The 14,348-nt window shown below is 35.2% G+C and overlaps 1 long non-coding RNA gene across 1 annotated transcript; it reads right to left on the bottom strand.

Annotated features, from left to right (window-relative positions):
- Positions 1–10,740: 10,740 nt before the first annotated feature.
- LOC124888457 lies at positions 10,741–13,580 on the bottom strand. Its single transcript, XR_007046615.1, has 2 exons — positions 12,838–13,580; positions 10,741–12,719 (listed from the first exon to the last, which is right to left on the bottom strand). It is a non-coding gene; the product is annotated as an uncharacterized LOC124888457 (long non-coding RNA).
- Positions 13,581–14,348: the final 768 nt, after the last annotated feature.

Raw genomic sequence — 14,348 nt, 5'->3', positions numbered from 1 at the left:
TAAATAAAAGAAAAACATAAAATATAAGACTCAAATTTTGACCTAAGACTAAAGAATGTGAATAGTTTCTTTTTTTTTACTTTTGATTGACACTTCTTTTTTGTTTTATTGTGAATTTTCAAGATAAAAAATCCAAGATTAAAATTGTGGGAAAGATCCTTATCTTAGATCTTTTACCAAATGATATAATCCTAGTAACGAATGCTCAAATCTAGATGTGGAAAAGTAATGATAGATGGATAGAATAACCAAGATAGGAAGATAGTCACATAATTGATAAGTAAAGGGCAATCTAAGGGTATGTCAAACCATAAAACCTCCCTTAATGGATTATCAATGAGCACCTAACTCTTATATGACCGTAAAAGGGATTAGATCCTCTTTACAACCAACGTTGGCCTCTTAGCTTTGATGATTTTTAAAGTGAACTTCCCGACCCCGAGATGATGATTTGTAAGTTAATTCATGTTTAGAGGTGTAAGTAGCATGTCTCAGAGAAGTTTTAGATTTTTTAGATGAGGATTGAGGCATGTTTGGATTTCAATTCCAGCAGTTCAATGTGATTGCATCGCCTCACACTGGGTATACTAATGAGTGGTTCATCACGTCATGGTGATGATCAATTTACTATTCTAGTTACAAATTTAAATCCTAGAGGATTAGTCTTGTCTTTTCCCATCGCCATAATCCATAAAATACAGGATTTATCATCAGTTAAGGCATTATATGCCCAAATTCTGCAATTTCTATCTAAAATAAACCCTAACCTTTCCCCAAATTAATCAAGTTCAATAATTATCCCTTTTAGAAATCTCAAGAATTCAAGCTTCACCACCCAAGAACGATTAAGAAATTAAATTCTCTTGCAAGATTAACGCTTTAAGGTATGTTAAATGTTCATCCATGGGACCTTTTCACCTATGGAGTCCAAGATCCTATTTTTATGTTTTAAATCATGAATTTACATTTTTACAATGAGTTATTTTTGTAAATATTTTGGGAATTTTGATTATGCATAATGATTACAAGTGTTGTTAGTTGGAAAGAAGCCCTTACATGTTTTGAAGTATGAAATTCCATGTCAAATCCCCATTGTATGGTTTTAATGTTGTGATATTATTATTTCCACATGTTTCAATCATTTCCATGCTTAAGTTCATGAATTTCATGTGTTTGATGAAATGTCTAAGAGATGAAGTTTGAACAATGACTACTTATTATGCTTTTGAAGCTTTAGTATGTTTCTCCTATTAATGTTATCGAGTCCTGGGGGTTATGAATATCCACAAACTTAGATATTTACTTAGACTCAGTAGTTTTAGAATGGTTTTAGATACATTTGATTATTACCAGTTTAGGCAGTTATCGTACCAGTCAAACTTAGTTCAATTCAGTAATCTGAGTCAGTTTAGTTGGACCTAGAATTTAGCACCGAGCGAATCCAGGGATAAGGGCACACCTGTCAGTTGAGGGTGTTACCTTAGTAGCATTCCTGTATTCTAGAACTACGTATCCAGCATAGATTGAGAAGTTAACTTGATAGTTGAGGGTTGATATATATCTCAATAGAGCACCTGCCAGTAGAGGGTCACTCTTTAGTCCTTTAAGACATCACTTTAGTGGATCCATACAGCCATGTGTTTGTACCTATGGCACAGTACTGATAGCCTTCCAACTGGGGTCACAGGTTGGACCCTAATTTGCTCATATTGGGGTATGTTGGTTAGATAATAACTCCCATATTCTCAGTTTAGTATTTCAGTTTAGAGTCCAGTTTTAAGTTTGTTTGACCATAGCATACAATTATCAGTTATTCTATCTTAGTATTTCAGTATCTAAGTTTATAGACTATTTATGGATTATGTTATATGTTTGGTTATGCATTGATGCATACTATGCATCAGTTATCTCATGCTATTTATTTAGTTAGTTATTATTCATGAACATGATCCCATGCATATCAGCCTAACCTTATTTAGCCTACCAGTACATTCAAAGTGCTAACCGTATACTCATTTCTTGTGCTAATATATATCATATCATAGGTTCGAACATTTAAGTTCCCAACCACACCTAGACATTCCAGTGCATCTGCAGCGGTAATCATGGTGAGTCCTTATCTATTGAGGACATGGTTGTTTATCTCAGATTTATTCTGTTGTTCAGTATTTTATATCAGTTGACATAGTTTGAGTTAGTTGGGTCCTATACCATCAACTCTTATTTAGTTAGTTTAGAGGCTTTCGCACACTTTCAGACAATCAGTTAGTTGTCAGTTTTATCAGTCAGTTCTTAGCATTTTTGCTTATGTATTAGATTTGTAGATTTTAGTTGTATTGTTTCAGTATTTAAACCTTATGGAATATTCAGTTGTTTCCACACATGTTCCTTTATTATAAATATTGTTCAGTGCTCACAGCAGGTACCAGCTCATGGGTTAGCTTATAGTCACTTGTGACCGTAAGCACCGTGTTGCATCCAGGGTACACTCTCGGGGTGTTACAAACTTGGCATTAGAGCCTAAGGTTTTAAAGTGTCCCGGGATTCTAAAATCCACTTTGAGTAAAGTCTTGTGGATTGGTGTGAAGCGCACCACAGTTATGAATAAGATACTGCAAGATATTTTAGGAAAAGTTTCCTTTCTTTCAAGTATTCATATCATACTAATGAGCATGAGATCAATTCAATCTCTCTTTATAATTCAATATTCTTTCTATTTATAGAACATGCCTCCCAAAAGACTAATGGAAAAAGAAAAAGAAATCAGCCCGCACCTTCATCTATTCAAAAAGATCCCCTAAATGAGCATGTCTCTCATTCCTAATTTAGAGTTGTATTCTATACTTTATATCACTTAGTAGTAACTTAGAATAATTAGCAGGCTGTTATGCCACCATTCCAATGGCTAATACTGCTGCAGTTAGGATTCGAGACTTCACCCGAATGCACCCTGCTCTATTTTTGGGATCCAAGTCAGATGAGAATCCACAGGAGTTCCTTGACATGGTTTATAAGGTAACTGAAATTATGGGTGTGACTTTTAGTGAGAGTGAAGAGTTGGGTACTCACTAGTTTCAGGATATTGTTCACACCTAGTATAAGTAGTGGAAGGGAGATAGAGGCGTAGATATAAGGCTTGTGGAATAAGAGGAGTTTTACATAGCCTCTATAGATAGGTTCTTTCCCTTGGAGTTAAAGGAGGCTAAGGTGCAGGAGTTTATCAATTTGAAGTAGGGGATCATGAATGTGAAGGAGTACTCTATTATGTTAACTCAGCTAGCCAGTTATGCTCCTAACGTGGTGTCTGATGATAGGTCTAGGATGAGTAAGTTTATCTCTAATGTAGCTGATAGCATGGTCAAGTAGTGTAGAACCACAATGTTGATTAAGGAGATGGAATTATCTAGGTTAATGGTTCATTCTCAAAAAATTGAGGAGCAGTAGTTTAAGGAAAGAGAGAGGGAGAATAAGAGAGCCAGAATAGGTAGCTTTAATTTTTCTCATCCAAGGTTAGAGAGTAGTAACCATCCTCAATTCCATCAAAAATCTTCAGCCCCAGCTCCATCTTCTCCTAGTGCGCCAGTGCTGAAGTTTAGGAATGATAATTAAGATAGGGCGCTAGGTCCTAGGCACTAGGGTTATGTGAACAGTGGTCACACAAATCCTCTTTGCTAGAAATATGGTAGAAACCATCAGTGTGCGTGTAGAGCTGGCAATGATGTATGCTTTGGGTGTGGCAAGCTAGGACACAGAGTCTGGGATTCCCTAAAGAGTGGTCAACAGAGTCATTCCAGTCATCTCCCAATTTCATTCAGTTGCTCGACTCAGCAGGGTGCCGCTTCCAGCATAACCAGTGGGCAGCACCTAAGCTGACTGTATGCACTTTTAGTCCTAAGACTTTGGAAGAACCCTTCTTAGTGTCCACCCCAGTAGGTTTCTCTATTATAGCCAGGCAGTTATATAGGAATTGTACAGTCACAATATCCCAGAAAGTCACTTCAGTTTATCTTGTGGAGTTTGAGATGATTGATTTTTATATCATCTCGGCATTGATTGGCTCCCCTCATATTATGCTTCAGTTGATTGTAGAAATAAAGTTGTTCATTTTTAGTTTTCAAATGAACGAGTCCTTGAATGGAGGGGTAGTACTTCAATACTTAGGGGTCATCTTGTTTCGTACATTAGAGCGAGAAACATCATATCTAAGGGGTGTGTTTATCATCTTATTCGAGTCAAAGACTCAAGTTTAGAGGCTCCTTGTCTCTATTCGATTTGAGTAGTGAGGAAATATCCAGATGTATTTCCCAAAGATCTTCCTGTAGTTCCTCCTGAAAGAGAAATTAACTTTGGAATAGACCTTCTTCTAGATACCCAGCCTATCTCTATTTTACCCTACAGAATGGCTCCAGCTAAGCGTATGGAGTTAAAAGAATACTTGAAAGATCTTTTGGATAAGGGATTCATCAAGCCCAGTGTTTCCCCATGGGGCTCTCCAGTCCTTTTTGTTCTAAAAAAATGGTTCTCTCAGAATGTGCATCGATTACTGTTAGTTGAACAATGTCACCATTAAGAATAAGTACCCACTCCCCATAATTGATGACTAGTTTGACCAACTTTAAGGTGCCAGTTATTTCTCTAACATTGACCTTATATCCATCTATCATCAGCTTAGAGTCATAAAATGTGACATTCCAAAAATATCTTTCAGAACTCGGTATGGTCACTTTGAATTCCTAGTCATGCCCTTTTGTCTAACAAATGCCCCAGTGCTTTCATGGACTTGATGAACAGTGTTCAAGCAGTACTTAGACATGTTTTTCATAGTTTTCATTGATGATATTCTTGTCTATTCCCATAATGAAAATGATTATGTAGACCACCTCAGAATAGTATTAAGGACTCTTAGTGTAACGCCTCGAATCTGGTACCCGGAATTCTACACGATGCTCATAACCTCGAAGGACCACAAGCTAACCCATGACTGATACCTGTAATTGAGCACTGAATAATATACTGTAAATATATGGAATTTAAGATGAAAGGCCATAAGGTTCAAAACTGAACTAATACTAAATATAAAATAATATCTATAATGGGGTATCACAATACCCAAAATAGAAGTAAATTGTTTGAAATATGTTGTAATCTGAAAGCCTCTAAACTGTCTGAAAACTGTGGAGTTGGTGGGACATGTCCCCAACTAACTCCAAATTACTAAAATAATAAAGTAATAAAAATAATCATGTTATCCTCGAAGGATGAGGGCTTACTGTTAGTCTGGCTACTGAACGTCTGATCTACTAAGGATGCTTGGGAGCTCGTTCTTCTAAACCTATGGTATAAAATACCATAGGGAAAATGCATCAGTACGTTTAATGTACTTGTATACAAGTGAGGTAGGCTGAATACAATGGTTCATATGCATGAATAATACTAACAGATTAAATAACATGAACATGAAAATAAATGCATGAATAAGAGAATGTAACTGAATTCATGATAACACCGGCTCATGAATTCTGATAACATGGATTTACTAATAATTGAATGCTAATAGTGGGACACTGAATAACTGAGTCTATAGAGTACTGAGGAACTGATGTTATATTTTTAATAAAGGAAAGACTATTTCTAACAGTTCTAATTATGAAGAACTGGTCTGATTGATATATCTGACAGTTCTGATTATGAAGAACTGGTCTGATTTACTATATCTGACAGTCATGAAACAGAATACTGATAACATGAGTTTTGTATAATTAATATACTATTAACTGAGTTTGTGATAACATGATTACTGAGTCTGAGTACTGATAACATGAGATACTAATAATTGTACAACTGAAATAACTGATACTGAGCTACTATATCTGACAGTCAAGGTTTTGATAAAACTAGCTGAGTTCTATTACTGAGATTGAATGACTGTATCTGACAGTCCTAATTCTGTAACTAAAACTGTGGGAAGTATTCATCTAACTGATATGCCTCTAATAAGCTATTATAGCTGTGTTGGGGACCAATTTGTAACCCTAACTGGAAGGGTGTCAATACCGCGCCACTGGTAAAGACAAGCTATGAGTGACTCTCATCTGACAGTGTCCCAAAAAAAGAACGGTGGGACCCTTATTTGATAGTGTTTATCTACCTCATCAACCTTCCTCTAACATTGTTGATGTCTCAACCAATGCTGGCTACATTGTTTTGGAACATAAGGATTGTTTCTAAGAATCACACCCTCATCTGACAGTGTGTGTTCCCATCCTTGGGTTCACTCGGTGCTAATTCCTACTCCCATTTGAATAGACACTAAACATTATTAACTGAACTAGACTAAACTGAATTCATGGAGTTTCGTTGACTAACAGAATACTACTAATCATGTCTTGGATGAGAGTATCGTGAAAACATGACACTAGCTCTAGGCACATGACTAAATTATTGCGTACAAGTACCCCCAGGACTTGATAGCATGAAACTTCCAGAACATGACACTTCTTGAACACATGACCAATATCAACAATTCATAATACATCAATTTAGGGATTTCATAATGCACATGGTTATCATAGTGTTGTACATGAATGGAATTGCATATAAACATGTCATACTTTCATAAAACTATTCTCATAGACATTCCCTCAACCATTCATAATGCACACAATATCATGGAAGTCATTCTTGGTCATAGGGTAAAGAATGCATTTATCACTTGGGTCACAATTAAGCTATATTGCATAATTTCTATTCTCTTAGGTATTTTATCAAATACCTAGGATGCATGACTTAGGGCATAGGCATTACCATCAAATTAATACAACAAAACTCTGTATTTCAACTTAATTCCACATGTTTCAAACCACATACTATCATAATTTCATGAACAACACATAAATATTCCAACTTAGGAATCATACAACCATAATCACATGAACATGATCAACCCATAATAAAATATTCACAATACAAGATTTAAAACTTGATTCTTGGGCTTCATGGATGAAAGGAATCCATGAACGCTGTGCATACCTTAGTTCTTGATTTAGCAAAGATTGACGGAGAGACTCTTGAATTTGGTTATTGAATTTGAATCCCCAATTGAAACCCTAGTTTGTTCTTGAGAGAAACTTGAAAGAAACACTATATTTTGGGTGAAATATGGCTGAATCACGTGTTATTGGGTTTATATAGGGGTGAGAAATTTAGACTATTAACCCTTGGACGCGTATTTTATTTCTAGAGAAAATTTCCTGATTTTCATCCTTGGCGAGATGCGCCACTATCAAGCCAAGTCACTGGAACTAGACAATTGGGAATCTGGATGGTGGCGCAATGTGAGGCTATTGTGTTGCCACTTTGTTTGCGACCTGGTATTCTGGTGCAAGGCCCCACTATCATGGAGTAACACTAAAAATTGATAATTGCCATTTAATCTGGCTCAGCGACGCGCTGATGGACAGGTGATACACTGTCTCACTAAAAAGGCTCAAACTCTTCACCCAAGTGTCGGATTTGGGTGAATTTGGTATCGATGAAAATCTTATTCAATTACCCACATGTTAAAAAATTAAAAATCTTAAAAATACCGTATGAATAAAAGTGGATTCATCTTTTAAGAAAGTTTTTAACATTTCTGTTATGATTTTAAGCTAGGTAGAAGTACGGGGTATTACAATATCTCCCCCTTAAGAACATTTGTCCTCGAATGAGACTAATTGGGATGGGAGAAATGATAAGCTAAAGTACATACTGAATATGAAAAATTGAAATATGACTACATGACTGACATTTCTGAGATTCATACTGACCATATATATTTGATGTATGGTTTCATGACCGAACTAACTTATGAATACATAACTGAGATTCCTGATAACTAAGTTTCTCACAAGGAGAATGCATGTCTGATGCATGGTTACTTGACTGAGCTGATACATGAATGCATGACTAATCTAATGTATAAACATATGATTGAATATGCAATGATAAATGGATACCAAGTTTAAAATAGGAATCTAAGCATGAAACTGGTTTGTAAATGGAACTTGAACATGAAATTGAATAAGCTTTAAGGAAATCTACTACCTTGGGCTGAGTCTGAGTTTGCGAAGAAGAGGTAAAGATACTTGGTAAGCATGTCTGCTTTTTCTTCCCAAGTAGCTCCCTCAATGGACTGATTCCGCCAAAGAACTTTGACCAGAGGAACAATCTTTGTTCCTTAGTCTGCGAAACTAATAGTCTAGCGTTTTTACTGTAATCTCTTTATAAGAGAGACAGCTCTAAATAGGGACTACAACTCCTGGGTCACCTATGCTATTCTTAAGAAAAGAGACATGGAACACTGGATGAACTGAGGTTAGATCTAAAGACAACTCGAGCTCATAAGCTACCTTGTCAAAACAACTAAAAATTTTGAAGGAATCGACATACCGGGGACTGACCTTTCCCTTCTTGCCGAACCTCTTCACTCCCTTTATGGGAGAGATCTTTAGATAGACATAGTCGCCAATCTCAAACTCAAGATCCTTTATTGAAATCATATGAATAGGAACATGAGAACATAGTTGAGTCTATAACGGATGACATGGTCTGAGTCTTAGGACGTGATGCATGAACTGAATACTGTGAACTGAATATCGTGAACTAATGGAGCCCCTAAATACATAGCTCATGGATGAGATAGAAACTTGGGGTCAACTTATAAATACCCCCTACTCCTAAACTGGATTTATTACATGATGAAAGAATCTAGTTTAGTGTCTCTCCCCCTTGGGACACTATGTCCCTCGAAGAATACTGTCTTGGCTGGGTCACTGAGGAAACTAAAGCGATGCACAAGGCATCTACAAGCTGAGTCTTAACTGAATATCTTGGATCTGAAACTGGGGCATGATACATGAACTTGGCTGAGTTTGAACCTATCTAGTTGGTTTATCTTAGAATGGTTACATTCATGAGGCTTAAGATAGTACATCTAGATGGAAGGGACAGAAACCCAAACCATGCGAGCTTATCCCTCTAACTGATAAACTAACTTTCTATTTTTTACGAACTAATTCGCGATGAAAACTTATGGTCGACTGGAGCCTTTCTTTAACACTCTTTCTGTAGAGTTCTAGTGGCTTTAGGGCACAAGGAAATCTTGCCTTGTCTAAACAAGAAAGCCGAATAAGAAAATCATCACATGGCTAAAGTTCGGTAAGATGAGTTGAGGCCTACAAACACTATTTAAGATGAAATGACTAAGTCTCTTTCATAGCAACTGAGGCTACTAAAAAGATTTACAAGGGTGATGAACACAAGTTCATAAATATACTAACTTATCTAATCAATTAGATACCTAATAGATGAATACTGGTCATGAAGACTGAACTGTATTTGGTCTTGGTCTAAATAGCTGGACTGAGACTAGACTATAGAGTATATTCACAAAAGGTAAGGGATGATTGGGTAACATGAGGTAACTAAGTATGAATTTTATGAAAAACTATATTATTTGAGAACGCAAGACCAAGTGTATAAAATAATTCTGGAATAGTCTACAAACTGAGGTACTGAAATACTGATAAATGAATATTTGATAATTGTACACTATGGTCAATCAAACCCTGAAAATGAACTGAGTTACTAATCTGATTACTTAACTGAAGCTGACACTATAACTAGGACTATATCTGGGACTTATACTTTAACTAAGTGTCAGGTTCTGATGAATAAACATGGATTACTGTGGTTTAGACTGATACTAAAGTACTAAATTCTGAGACTAAACACTAATTACTGAGTACTAAACACTGAAACTACAACAGACATGGTAATTGAGTTTTGATAGTTATACGACAGGGGTTGACATAAGGCAAAGATCTGAATGCACACTAACACTCTGTACTTTTCCAACTTCTAAATACAACCTCTTACTAGCCATTTACTTGCAAAATAACATGAAATTCAAGCCTATCTTCATCACTACATCCTCGTGTAAAATAAGCATGCAACAATCTTCTCTTAACATGAAACATCCACTCTCCCTTCTAAGCAACTTCTCTCCACCACACTATTTTCACAAAGAGTGCTCACTAATGGGTTAAATCAGGGGGGACCTAAAGCATGAATGGACACCAACTGAACATGACACATGACTGAAGCTTAAGAAATATAATATCAACGACATCAATTTGCCAAAAAGGTCTGAACTGAGGATCTACATGACGTATCATGGATTTAACTAATAAGTAGGAGCATATAATGAGTCATGGAGGTTGAGCATACTATAAAGCGTAACATGAGTACATGAGTCATGTGCTGCATGATCAGGGTTTTGAGTTTTCTGCATTTACAGGACATAATTTGTATTATTGAGGGGAATAGAACTTAACTTCTTATGTTGGGAACTGGAATCATACATGTGTTTTGCAAAATTTTTGACATTTTGAAAGAGTCGCCACTTAATTTTGAAAAAGAATTAAGAAACCTTTCTAAAATACTTTAAATGATCCAAAACAAAAAATCATTTAAGTTAAAGATTTCGAGTAAGTAGTTCCAATTAACGTTTTAGAATGGTGTTAGGCACATAAAACGTCCGCTAACTTGCGGTTATTCGGACTATTTGATAATATCTTTGATTAACTTCTAAAAGATTAATTTGTTGAAAAATAATTGATTATTAGAAAAAAGATTCGTGTAAAAACAGTTTTAGACGATCTAATAGGGATTTTAACTAAGTCTACACAAATGGAATAAGCAAGTAAACACATAAATGGGGAAAGGGAGGAAAAAGTACACAATTTAGGCCATTGGGCCGAAACCAACAAAGCCTGTCCTAATCTAATTAGGCCTTTGACCCGTTTCATCTATCCTACTCTAGTTTATGAGCCTTTAAATCGAGTCTCGATCCACCTGTATTAAATTTACAGTTTTGGCTTCGAGGCCCAAATGAATGAATAAATAAATAAACAAAAAAATAAATAAATAAATAAGTAAATAAATAAAAGATGACAATAAATATATAAAATGAAATAATAAATGAGAATTTTGTCTAGGGTTGATATTCAATCTTTCTCTAAGAATTGACCGGAAAGATAGACCTCATTGGCCCGTTTAAGATGTGAAGAAAGGGGAGTCCATTTGGGATTCCAAGGCAGGATCATGCAAAGAAAAGGATGAAAACACATTAATATACATTTAAAGTTTATAATCAACGCAAATATGAAATGAATCATGAATTTGAAGAGAAAGCATGAATCAACCAAAGAATCACTGGAGTACGAGTTAATATAAATCAAGATTTAGCAACTCAAATTATTTGTCAATACTTAACCCAAATTAACAAACATGACTTTACCAATGATCAAATTAGAAGGACTAACAATATTTCATAAGGACTCATTATGTGCACAATGATTCAGTCCCCAATTTTAATCATTTAAGGCGGCAACGTCGAATAACCAATTATGAGTAAGGCCACCACGTTCATAAAGACTTAATTGATAAACCAGAAAAGAAAGATGCCATGAGTGTTAAAAGATAAAATTAAAATCTAGATACCCATGAAGCTAAGACAACCATGGTGTAACAGTAGAAAAGATTAATTGACAAAAATTATGAAATAAAGGCATCTTTGTCATCTTTCAACGTGTTGGCAAATAACATGAAAGAAAGGATGGAAAAAGCATGAGACACTATTGGGAAAGCTAGTTAACAAAAGACGTGAGAACCTTGGTGAAAAAGAATAGAAACGGGTGCAACACAAGGTACTTTTATGAAATGAGTACAACTTTAATCATGAATATCTTGGAGCTATCACCACAAATAGTACCAGATCCCACATAATAATTAATCACGCTTGACATGGGAACATACTACAAAGAAACAAAAATTTTATTTCTCTCCTATCCTCTCCTTAACTAATCCGCAAGGATTTCCTTCAAGCTAGTTATGGAGGGATCTAAAGACAAGATATTCTCTATGAACCAATAACTCAAATGTTTAGCGATGCAATAAATCACAACTGCACTTTGCCCAAAAACCTTAAACAGGAACACACTCTTATAACCATTTGAAATAAAGTGCAATTGACATGGCATACTATTCCCATTTCATCCACTTTTCGATAGACCCAAAATGAGTTTTGTCACTCAAGAAGGTCTTCCAGGGACTATGAGAATTCTGGTTCCCCTCTGATACCTCCCCATTATTTTGGCCTTTGAAGAGCTAAAAGAACTAAATATATAACAATACTAATGGCACCACAAAGACTGAACAGTGACCCAGCAAGGCAATGTCAAGATGAAATAGTAAAGTAGACACTGAGGCATGAATTTAGCCGAGAACAGCAAGCCAAATTGCAAGCAACAATGTGAGATGATGATAATAGGTATTAGCTAATGATATCAAGTTTCAAACAAACAGATTATAAAATAAAAAGGAGAAAGATGAAGCTAAATCATGGATCAATCGATTATGACAATAGTTATCCTAATGCGACAAGAAATACTAACTCTAAAGGTGAAACTAGAAACAAAAAGTGAAATCTTGATGAGCTATATACCGACTCATGTCATAAAATCCTAGATAACTAGCAACATCAATTAAAAGGCAGTAATATCAATTAAAAGGCAGTATGTTCGACATAATCTCTTTGAAAATTATGACATGAGCACTGCTTCAACAAAATGGCATAAAAATAATTACAAAACAGCCCCTAAGGCCATCACGTCCATCTGCAGCAGATAAAACCCAGCCTCATTCATAATTATCGATAAAATATTAACTAGTTCTACTAAAAAAATGGGGATAAAGCAAAAAGTGATGAAATTAAGATAATAAGAGTATATTCACCTCTTCTGGGGTAGCAAAAAGAGACTACGAGATAGTTGCCGGATTCCAACACCCCCAGGAATTAATGATATCAACTCGAAAACCTTCAATTCATTGGCAGAAAAGTTCCTAACCTCTCAGGTCCTTGAATCCAGAGCCCCCTAAAAAAATTTCCGAACCTCAGCCAAAAATCCCTCAAAACTTCTAAGGAAATTTCGAACCCCGAAATCTCTATTGAATTTTTCCCCTTTTCCTCAACCAAAATTTTTCCCCTAAAAAAAAAGTGACCTCCCAAAAAAATTCCCCCAATTTTCGAACCCTCCCCAAAAAAAGAAAAAAATCCCCCAAAACAGTGACCCCAAGGGTCTTTATATAGAATTCAAATTGGGGGTCTTTTGGGGACTTGAAAGAGGGGATATTTTTTGAATTTTGAAATTTGAAAAATCCCCTCACAACTCATTTTTTGTGCTCAAATCATGCCAATTTTTGGGATTTTTTCCAAAAAATAAAACGGGTGGACCAATCTCATTTAGGCAAAATGAATTCCCTTCAAGAACCAATGAAAATCAACAAACTATTATACGAAATCATACAATCTTATCCGATAAATGTGGGATTGAACCGTTGGTGAAGACACCTAGGTGCTTTTCTAGAAGATTTGAGGTTCTTCGACATACAAACTAACGTAGAGGTCATGGAATCCGTACAAATTAAAGGGGAAATGATGTATTTGGGTTTTCTAGATGAAAATGGGTCGATTGGAGAAAAAGAAAAGGGGATATCAGAATGAGCCGGGTCGATTTGGTATGGATTGGGCCCTTTTTTAAATGGTTTATAGGTAGGTAATTGTTGTTGTTGGGCTGGTAATTTAAAAAGGGAGAAATTGGCTGCTTTGATTAGTTAATTGGGACTAAATGGCTTATTTTGGGGTTAGGATAGATTATGCTATTTTGGCTATTTAATAAATAGCCAAAGAAAAAAAAATTAGTCAATTGCATTTAAAAGTTATCCTAATTAAAACTCAATCGACCAATTGCATAGCAATTATGGTCGAATTGATTTCAATTAAGGTCCTAATTTAACAAATTGTAATTGAATCAGAATTCGATATGAATTAACACCTGTTTAACCCTGATCTTCTTGATTTAATAAAATCAAACAAATATTTATCCAAATAAATTATTTTTTAGAGAAAATTATATTTAGATCAAGATTTTAGTTATTTGAATTTATTTTCAAGATAAGCCTTGACTAAAATTCGATATTTTGTAAAATAAATTTTTAAGTAACAAAATTAATAAATTTTCGTGTAATTGAACACGATAATATATAATATCTACTTAAATGACCAATTTACCCAAATAAATACTTTGAAAATCCTTTATTCGGATAAAATAAATATTGTAGTTTTATTTGAAAATCGAAGAAACTCTAAATTAAACTTAGTTATGGAGGACAAAAATTAGGTGTCAACAACTACCCCTTGCCTTTGGGTAGGGTGGATGAAAGTAACCCTGGGCAAAGGAAGGTTG

This window comes from Capsicum annuum, chromosome 11 (genome assembly GCF_002878395.1).
Source record: "Capsicum annuum cultivar UCD-10X-F1 chromosome 11, UCD10Xv1.1, whole genome shotgun sequence".
Lineage (NCBI taxonomy): Eukaryota > Viridiplantae > Streptophyta > Magnoliopsida > Solanales > Solanaceae > Capsicum > Capsicum annuum.
Note: the sequence above shows the minus strand (reverse complement) of the source record. Positions and strands in the feature narration are given on the sequence as shown.